Here is an 8762-nt window from a genome sequence, read left to right as displayed (position 1 = left end):
TTAAAAAAAATAAATAAAAAAATAAATCATGACAAAAAAAAAAGAAACTCAGTGGAAACCACCGATTGGTGGGATAACTGATTGACCTAATTCTTTGTCACTTAACAATGATAATAGTCCTCCTAAATTTGCCTTATGGTGCTATTAACAGAAGAATAAAATGGACTGGAGCTTCAGTTTGTCATAGCATAAAACCTTCGTATTCACAGTTGCCTATATTTTCATTCAGAAGTTTTGAATGAAAACAAACAAAAACATTAGGGGTGATGGCAGCTGCACAGATGGGAAATAGAGTGGGAATGAAGTTTGTTTTGAATGCTCTTTTATATATTACGATTTTTGAACCACAGGCATAAATTACCTATTCAAAATTTTAGTAAGGATGATAAAAGGCTGGAGATGTGGATCCATGCAGAGCCTTTGCATAACATACGCAAAGCCCCAGGGTTCATCTCTGCACAGTGGAACATAAAGAAGAGAAAACAGGAAAGAAAATAAAGTAGTACCCAGCCTCCCCGCCACCCATGATGGTCACTGTTCGGTGTCAACTTGACTGTGTTTAGAATTTCACACTTCTAGGTATGGCTTGGCGGGTACTTCCAGAGATTTAACTGTAGAGGGAAAAGCTACCCTAAGACAAATGCAGTGTTCCAAGTTCCCCAGGCTGAGTAAGAAGAGAAAAAAGTCTGATGTCATGTAGCATCCATGTCTTTCTCTTTCCAACAACAGCTGCCACATGCTCCAGTTTCTGTATGATCACAGTGCCTTCATCATCATAACGCATCTCAAATCATGAGCCCAAATAAGCCTCTTTTTCCTTAAGCTGCTTCCTGTTAGGTAGCTAATCACAGTAATATAGAAACTTATTATCCTCCACCCCTCCCGTCCAAGGAAGCGGTATATTCTAAGACCTTTAGTACCTGAAACTGTATACAGAACTAAACTATACTTGTACTATGCTCTTTTCTTATACATACACTCTTATGATATAGTTGAACTTATGATTTAGAGGTTGTTGGAGAGTTGGTAAGAGTACTTGTTGCTCTTACAGAAATGACCCAGGTTCAATTCCCTTTCCAGAACCCATATGGTGGCTCATAACCATCTGTAATTCTAGTACCAGAGAATCAGATAATTTGATGTTTTCTCTTTTGACTATTCTGGCACCAGAAACACCTGTGGTGCATATATATATATATATTTATATATATATATATAACATTCATGCACATAAAAATAAATGAATCTTTAACAATTTCAAAGGAGAAAATTTCTACTTTCTGTCTTCTTAAAAATATAATTTAGGCACATTAAGTGGCTGACATCAACAATCAATAATAAAACAGAATAGCTATAATGTCTATAATATTCTATAATGTCCTACAATGGAAATTATGTGTATATTGTTTCTCTCTTTCTCAAAATATTTTGTTGTAGTGTATTCATCTTTCTTCCTGTGATGTTGTGAGATGATAAAATTTCTATGTGATGGTAGAAAATGTGGTGACTGTCATAGGGATTGTGAGGTGCTGTTGGGCTAATAAGCTTTATAAACAAACTCTGTGATAAATCTGGTAATGTGATGAACACCAAGTGACTAATGAATAGATAGTATATGTAGTGTTATATATTAGACAGAAAGATGATTTAGGTCTTGGTCAGAATGAAACAGGACAGCATAAAATTTCATTACACAATTCACAATTGAGATTTTATGAATTATTTACTTTTGAAATTTCCCAGTTAATATTTTCAGACTGAAGTTGGTCGTTGATAACTAAAACTATGGAAAGTAAAAGCCCTAAATAACAACAGAGCAAACAATCATAACAATCAAAGAGCTTTTTGATAAAAAGAGGCAGTATAGTAGTCCAAAGGGGAAAATGCAGTATTTAAAGGAAGAAAGGTTTGTATTTATAATTATAGCTGCATAATTTAATAGCCATGTAATATAGTACTATGTATCTTCTGACTCCTCTTCTTTCATCTGTTAAATGGGAATAATGCTTACCAAATAAATTATGTTCACAATCATTTGATATCATGTATTATACTACTCAGTGCCTAGAAGATTGTGCTAGAGAGGATGTGATCTCCCAGTTCACCAACCTTTACCCTCAGAACCTGTATGTATTATGTTACATGGCAAGGGGGTGTCAGGCAATATTAAAATATTAAGTAGTTAAATATGCAGGTTATCCTTGATTTTCTGCATAGAATCAATGTAACACTTCCACCTCAACTCAAGTTAGTCAATTCAAGTTAGATTGGAGAAACTGTAATGCATTATACATATTAAAATAGTTAGAAAAGATGAACTTAAATGTACTTACCACAAATGCATTATACATATTAAAATAATTAGAAAAGATGAACTTGAATGTACTCACCATACAAATGTGATAGAGTTTGAGGTGATATAGTAATTACCTTCAGTTGATAGATTTCCAATGTATGCAAAAATAAAACCCTTCTACCTTTATATAAACGTTATTTGTAAATCAACTTTAAAATACAACAGGAGAGGAAAGAGAAGAAGAAGAAGAAGAAGAAGAAGAAGAAGAAGAAGAAGAAGAAGAAGAAGAAGAAGAAGAAGAAGGAAGAGGAGGAGGAGGACAGATAAAGAAGAGTGAGAGATTATAAAAGTGATTCAATTTGCTGGAATTGGCTTTAAAGAAGGATACTGAGGAATGTGAATGCATCTAGTAGCTATAAAGGACTTTCCTGAATGCCTTCAAAGCTCTCTGGGTCTTAGTCCTATGCCCAAGGAAGTGAACTGTGCCAAGAAAACCTGGATAAACAAGGGAACTGATTTTCCCCTCAAACTTCCAGAAGAAAATACCATTCTGCTGACTCCTTGATTGTAGTTCAGTGAGTTTCCTAGCAGATATCGAATATACTGAGTTATAAAATGATATCAACAACAATAAAAATCTAAATCTGATCTATTTTAAATTAATAATGAGTACTAGATTAATATGTGTATACTAAATTTTCATAGCAGAAATAGAAAGCTAATACAAAAATGTTCAACAATTGATAAAATGTGTATTGTTTATTATTGTGGCCATCGAAATCTTAGAAATTAGCTATTTGTATGGTCTAAGATGACTAATGCCATACGAATCTGATCTACTTGAAAAGTCAAAGCATGTTGGGCAACCTGAGTTCCAAACAGCAGTTGGGTATCTTACACATCAAAAAACTGGCACTCAGAGATTGTGGTCTGCCTCTGTGTCTTTATAATTAGGCTCTCCAGATTACATATGCCAACTAAGTATTTACAGATTCAAATGCATAGTGAATTTATTGAAGTTTGCAATTATTATACCAATCATATTTTACAGGTGAGCAAAATAAGCAAGAAAGTATTACGTGCTAATGGGTAGGGATGAAGTGGGAATCACTATTATTAATCCAAAAAACAGTGACAGGTATAGTAAACACTTAAGTCATTAAATGGATATAAAATGGAATATTACATCATTCCTTTGAGCTTTAGCTACTGATTCATCTATAAAATATGAATGAAGATGTAGTTATTTCATATTCTTGAGAAAGTTTAAATGAGATACTGCATGGAAAATGGTAAATAACTAAGTACCATGTAGGTATTTATTGCTGTTGAGCTTACTTTTGTAAAAGTTTTTGATAAATCAATGTAATTTTTATCTTATGTCAAATGTCTGCTCTTTGAAGAAATCGTCATTGAAGCCTAGATGGAGATTTAAACATGATATGTTTGCCCCATTGGGAGTGTTTTACAAGGTCGTTGGTTCAGATTAAAAACTGTATTTATATTTACTTTACCTACATCATTTATTTTACACAAATCATCTTCCACTTATCTGATGAAGAGTTGTAATTCTCTCATTTTGAAGATTATTTGGCTACAAACCTATTAATACTATGTCAGCCTTGATCTCCTTCTGAATAATAGTTGTGGGTATTTGTCATATTTTCTTCAGTAGCAAGAAAACTCTCTCTCTCTCTCTCTCTCTCTCTCTCTCTCTCTCTCTCTGTTTGACTTAGATTTACATATGTTGTTTATTGGGAGGTGCATACACTACTGTATGGGTGTAAAGGTCAAAAGAGAACTTCGGGAGGCAGTTCTTACTACCACGTGTGTCCCTGGAATTGAACTTGAATCTTCAGGCTTGTTGACAAGCACAGCTAAAGTACAGTTAAAGAGCAGCTGAATCATCTTAACAGCCCTTTGTGCAGTCAGAAGAAAGGGGATAAATGAGAAGATAAGTTGCTGAGGTAAAGCAACAACAGTGTCTGTTACAGAAAGGGTGCCTTGGATCCCTGTACTAATGAGTTTGAGGAAGGAGGGTTGAGAGTTCAAGGTCACACTAGGCTACACCATGAGACTTTGTCTCAAACCAAACAAACTAGACAATATATAATAAAAAACATATAACAATAAATATGGGAAGAAAGTAGAATATAATGATCATAAATTCGGTTTTAGAATCCAGTCAATTTCCTGGAAGGACCTCCGGGGATCTTTATAAAAGTTATTCAGTATGAGAAGATAGTCCTGAGTTCTTGTTTTGGCTTGGTCGCTAGCTAGTTTTGTTACCTAAACAAGCTGTCTCTAATTTCTAAGTACCGATTTCTCTATGAGAAAAATGAGGCTATTACACCTGTCACTTTCTCAACATCATTTTAATTTTGTTTTTGCTAAGGAAAATGGCTGGGGGTAATTTCACTGGTTGTCAGAATCCAAAGGACAACTGTGCAAGGAATAAAGGCGAACCAAACCCGGGGCACATCTAAAATTTCCTTGACCCAGTCAACTGTAATTGTTCTGAGCCCCACTAGCTTTTATCCTTTAAACAATCTGCTCGCACTTAGATGAAGATGATGCAAAATGCATATTTGTTTATGAGACCATAGCTGAGTCATCCAGGAATCATTCTTTGCTGGCAGGATGGGTCTGCTAGTCTTGTTGGACAAGGGGCGTTAGGAGCCCATCAACAGAGGAAAGTGTAGCGAGTTTTAGAGAGAGGACAGCATGAAGAATCAGTAGCTCCTAGTCCCTAGAAATAAGGGCTAACTTCGCTGTAGTCCTCTTCCGGGGTTGACTAGCTTCTGCTTCTGCCTTGACAGGCACCGTTTCGGAATCTAGGCTGCAAAATGTGTCATACCTGTTCCAAAAACCATGGAAAATGACTGGACAGGATTAAGTTGGTGGCATCGTGGGGCACAGGACACTTCTTGAAGTATGATGAGGGCCCCCATTTCCCACCAGCTAGAAGGAGGCATCAGAACAGCTTTGTGTTTTCAGCTGCAAGCACAAGTCTCTGCAGAAGGAAATCAGTCAGAAATGGTTTGTTTCCTTTTCTTCAGTAACGGAGCCAGGCGAAAGGCAAATTAGAAGATTCAGAGCCAGGCAGGCTGGAAGTAGCGCTACACGTGTGAAATATTCATTTGATAATTAAACACCCGAGTGGCTAGTAGATTGGAGTTTAGTATGCTAAGGAGTGAAAGAAAATGACAAAGCTGCAAATGTTCTCCAAGGTCCCCAATTCCCTGCTTCTAAGGAATTTTGTTACTGTTTACTCAGTGTTTACAAGTCGAATTGCAGGCAGTTTTACAGTATTTCACATCTGAGGTGATTTTCTGAACTAATTTTGTTTCAAGCCAAAGCAAACACCTGGATGCTTTTCTTTCCATGTGTTTCCAAACGCCTTTAGCCCTCCTGTTCCCTTCTTTTCCCCATTCCGGATCTCTGATTTTCTGGCCCTGCCTCCTGTGATTCTGTGTGCCACTCTTGTTTTAGTTGTTAGTTCTAGAATGAACAGAATCATAATTACAAATCTTCTATCTAGAACGGCTGGCTGATATCATCTGATCCTTATCTGCTCTTGAAACTTATGCTAAAGCCCGGTGAATCTGTATCAAGGGAGCTGGGTCTACAGTGCTTCTGACTCCTTGCAGCTGCCTATCTCCCTGTCTCTTGAGTAATCCCAAGTCAGGACCATTTCAGCAGCTGGATATTCACCTAGATAAGAACAGAGCAAATACTCAACAGCTTATGCTTCATCCCTGTTGATACTTTGAGTTCTTCCCTAATCGTGAAGCTGTTGGTTCTTTTCTACCCATCTGTATTCTTGTCCTTGCTATTTTACCCTATACAAGAAGAGATTTATATCAGAATGGGGCAAAATAACAGCATGGGCACCTTTTCAGGTTGTACTTGAGTAAGCCTCATTCTGTGTCTCTCGGCAATACGCGTTAGAGCAAATTGTCTGACGCAACATAAACAGTTTCACTTAATGCAGAATCTGTTTCCCTTGTTTGCCGAGTTGAAAGGAGGCAATTAATTATATTTCAGTAGCATCTAATAAATAGAAAGTTCAATTAAAGAGCATTGATGCTTTTGAAAACACACTTTCAGCCCCATACAGAAGCAGGTTCCAGACTGTATGGCGTTGTTTGGAGTCCTTGAAAAACTATATATACACACACAAAAGAACCAAATCAGTCTATCTATATACAGATATAGACCCCCCACACATATGGTTTATGACTATAGATACACAGTTTATGAAAACAGCAACACTCTGGAACTAAAACACAGGCTTCAAGTGCTATTCTGTTCTTTGTTCAACCTTACAGATTTTTATTGTTCCCCTTTTCTCAGGCTAAACATTTGCTTTAAAACTAACTTGGCACTATGTGAATGTACTATCATGCCTTTTAATTTAGTCGATTTTCAAGATTAGTGAAAAGGTACCATTTAAATCTCAGCTTTTAAGACTTGATGGGAAATAAGAAACGATACAGATCATCTATAGAATACCCCTAAATCCAAGAAATAAAAAAATAGGCAATTGGGAATACTGACATATCAACACGTCACTCCAGCTAAATACCACAAAGAGAGCTATATGGCAATAGACAACTGGGTACCATATGAGTATAGTAATTGTTACTCATTCGAAGCCAGGGAAAACACAAGCCATCTCTAAGTAGAACATGATTGATTAGTCTTTGCCTTTCCTACTCATACAATAAACTCGGGTAAAGTTCAGGGATTCTGTGTTCCAGGCCAGTTTCCCGGCTCCAGGCTTTTCATAAGGGAGTGATAATATTGCTAAACACTTGGCTATCACCAGGTGCGTGGCTGTGGGCCAAACATCCCACCTCGGCAATAGGGAAAAGGACCTCCTCCCAGGCTTTCTCACAGATGCAGCAGAAACGCCAGGATCTGTGAATTGAGCTCAGAACCTGAGTATATGGAACATGATTGTGAGTGTTCCAGTCGTGGCATACGGTGCAGGAATGTGTCCCCTTTAGAGCAGAGATCTGACTAGTACCCTCATTTTGCATTCTGGGTCCCTTAAAAGAATCCAGGTAAACTGAACTGGATGAAGGTTACAAAACCAGCAAGGTAAAAGGAAGCTCTGGTCCCTGAGCCCTCATGGATCAGCTTCTTGGTTCTCTTGTTGGAAGCTGTCCTTGAAGATCGAGTATCTTTATTCTTACACTCATTCTGGGACCATTTTAAAGGGGTCTGGGAGCAGGCTGTCCGGGGTGGGGTGGGGTGGGAGTATAATATCTACCTCAGGAAATCACAATAACTCACTATCTAGGCTCTGATTCAGGAGAACATTGCTAATAAAAACGATGCTTTTGGTAGGTGCCAACAGTCCTAAACCTCTAAGGCTGCCTCCTCCATTTCACGACTGTCCCAGGTGTCCCAAAACAATCTGTTGCTGGTCCCCATTTGCATCCCACCACTCCAGCCCACAGTCAGCTAGCCAGCCAGCATCTTTCCAGCCCACAGTAGCTCAGCACCTTCATTCAAGCCTCATTTCCCTGCTGCTCCACAGCAACAAATAGGACAGCACCCGTGCCGCTTAACAACTTACCCCAGGCTAAGAGCTTTCTTCAGATTTGCCTTGTCTGGAGTCCGTGCACCAGGGCGCGTGGTGCGACAGCCTTCCTGGACTCCTCTTCCGCGGCGCGCAAAAGGCAGCCGCCTGGGACAGTCCCGGGTCTGGAGGCTGCCGTGTGGGTGGATGGTTGAGCACAGGCAGAGGAATCAGGGTGCCAAGAGGGACCCAAGGACTGACTCCTACCTGGGCTTCCCCCTTTGCTCTTCAGTTACTGCCAAACTTCCCTCTGACCAGATCTCCTCACCTTTCGCCTTCACCAGTGCCCGAAACTCTTCGCTCCAGTGGTGCTCCTGCTCTGCTCTCGCTTGTCCTCTTTCAGCTCTTTCTCCCAACCTGAGTCCCTTCAGACACACGCACCCGCTTCACGCGGCAGGCCACAAACAATAAGAGCAAGCGGAGAAGCCAACACCGGGAAATTGAGGCTAACTGATATCCCGGTAGGAAGAGAAGTGTGTGTGGAGGGGTGAGCATGGAAAGAAACCGCATTCACACTCTTACAGGCACGCACCCTCAGGCTAGGTAGCTGATAGGAGCTCCAGCCACCTCTCCAACCCTCTTTTCTAGACTAAAGGTTTCTGTCCCCTACTGCTGCTGCTTCAGGAAAATCCTATACCAGCCAAGGGGAGAGAAAAGCAAAGAGGGGTGGGGAGGGGAAAATCAAGGAGGCGCGCTCCCTTTCTCCTCCCCACCCCTAGATCCCAAAATGTCCAACCCTGAGCTCTTCTTTTCCCTTCTATCTGCTCCAGGTTCTCATCTACTGCTCATCTCCCTCTCTCTTTTGGGGTTGGCTGAGAGCTGTGGAGAACCCGTCGCGGTTGATTGTGTGTGTGTGTGTGTGTGTGTGTGTGTGTG

General features: G+C 39.6%; 1 protein-coding gene across 1 annotated transcript in view; it reads right to left on the bottom strand.

Moving 5' to 3' along the window:
- Positions 1 to 8744, bottom strand: part of Trpc5 (transient receptor potential cation channel subfamily C member 5) — a gene marked incomplete at its 3' end in the record, with an annotated part of 211928 nt that extends 203184 nt beyond the window's left edge. The window contains exon 1 of the mRNA XM_013354233.2: positions 7884 to 8744. The remainder of the gene's footprint in view (positions 1 to 7883) is intronic.
- Between the last annotated feature and the right edge of the window lie 18 nt (positions 8745 to 8762).

This window comes from Microtus ochrogaster, unplaced genomic scaffold, assembly GCF_000317375.1.
Source record: "Microtus ochrogaster isolate Prairie Vole_2 unplaced genomic scaffold, MicOch1.0 UNK34, whole genome shotgun sequence".
Taxonomy (NCBI): Eukaryota; Metazoa; Chordata; class Mammalia; order Rodentia; family Cricetidae; genus Microtus; species Microtus ochrogaster.
The sequence above is the reverse complement of the archived record's forward strand: the minus strand, read 5'-3'. Positions and strand labels throughout refer to the sequence as shown.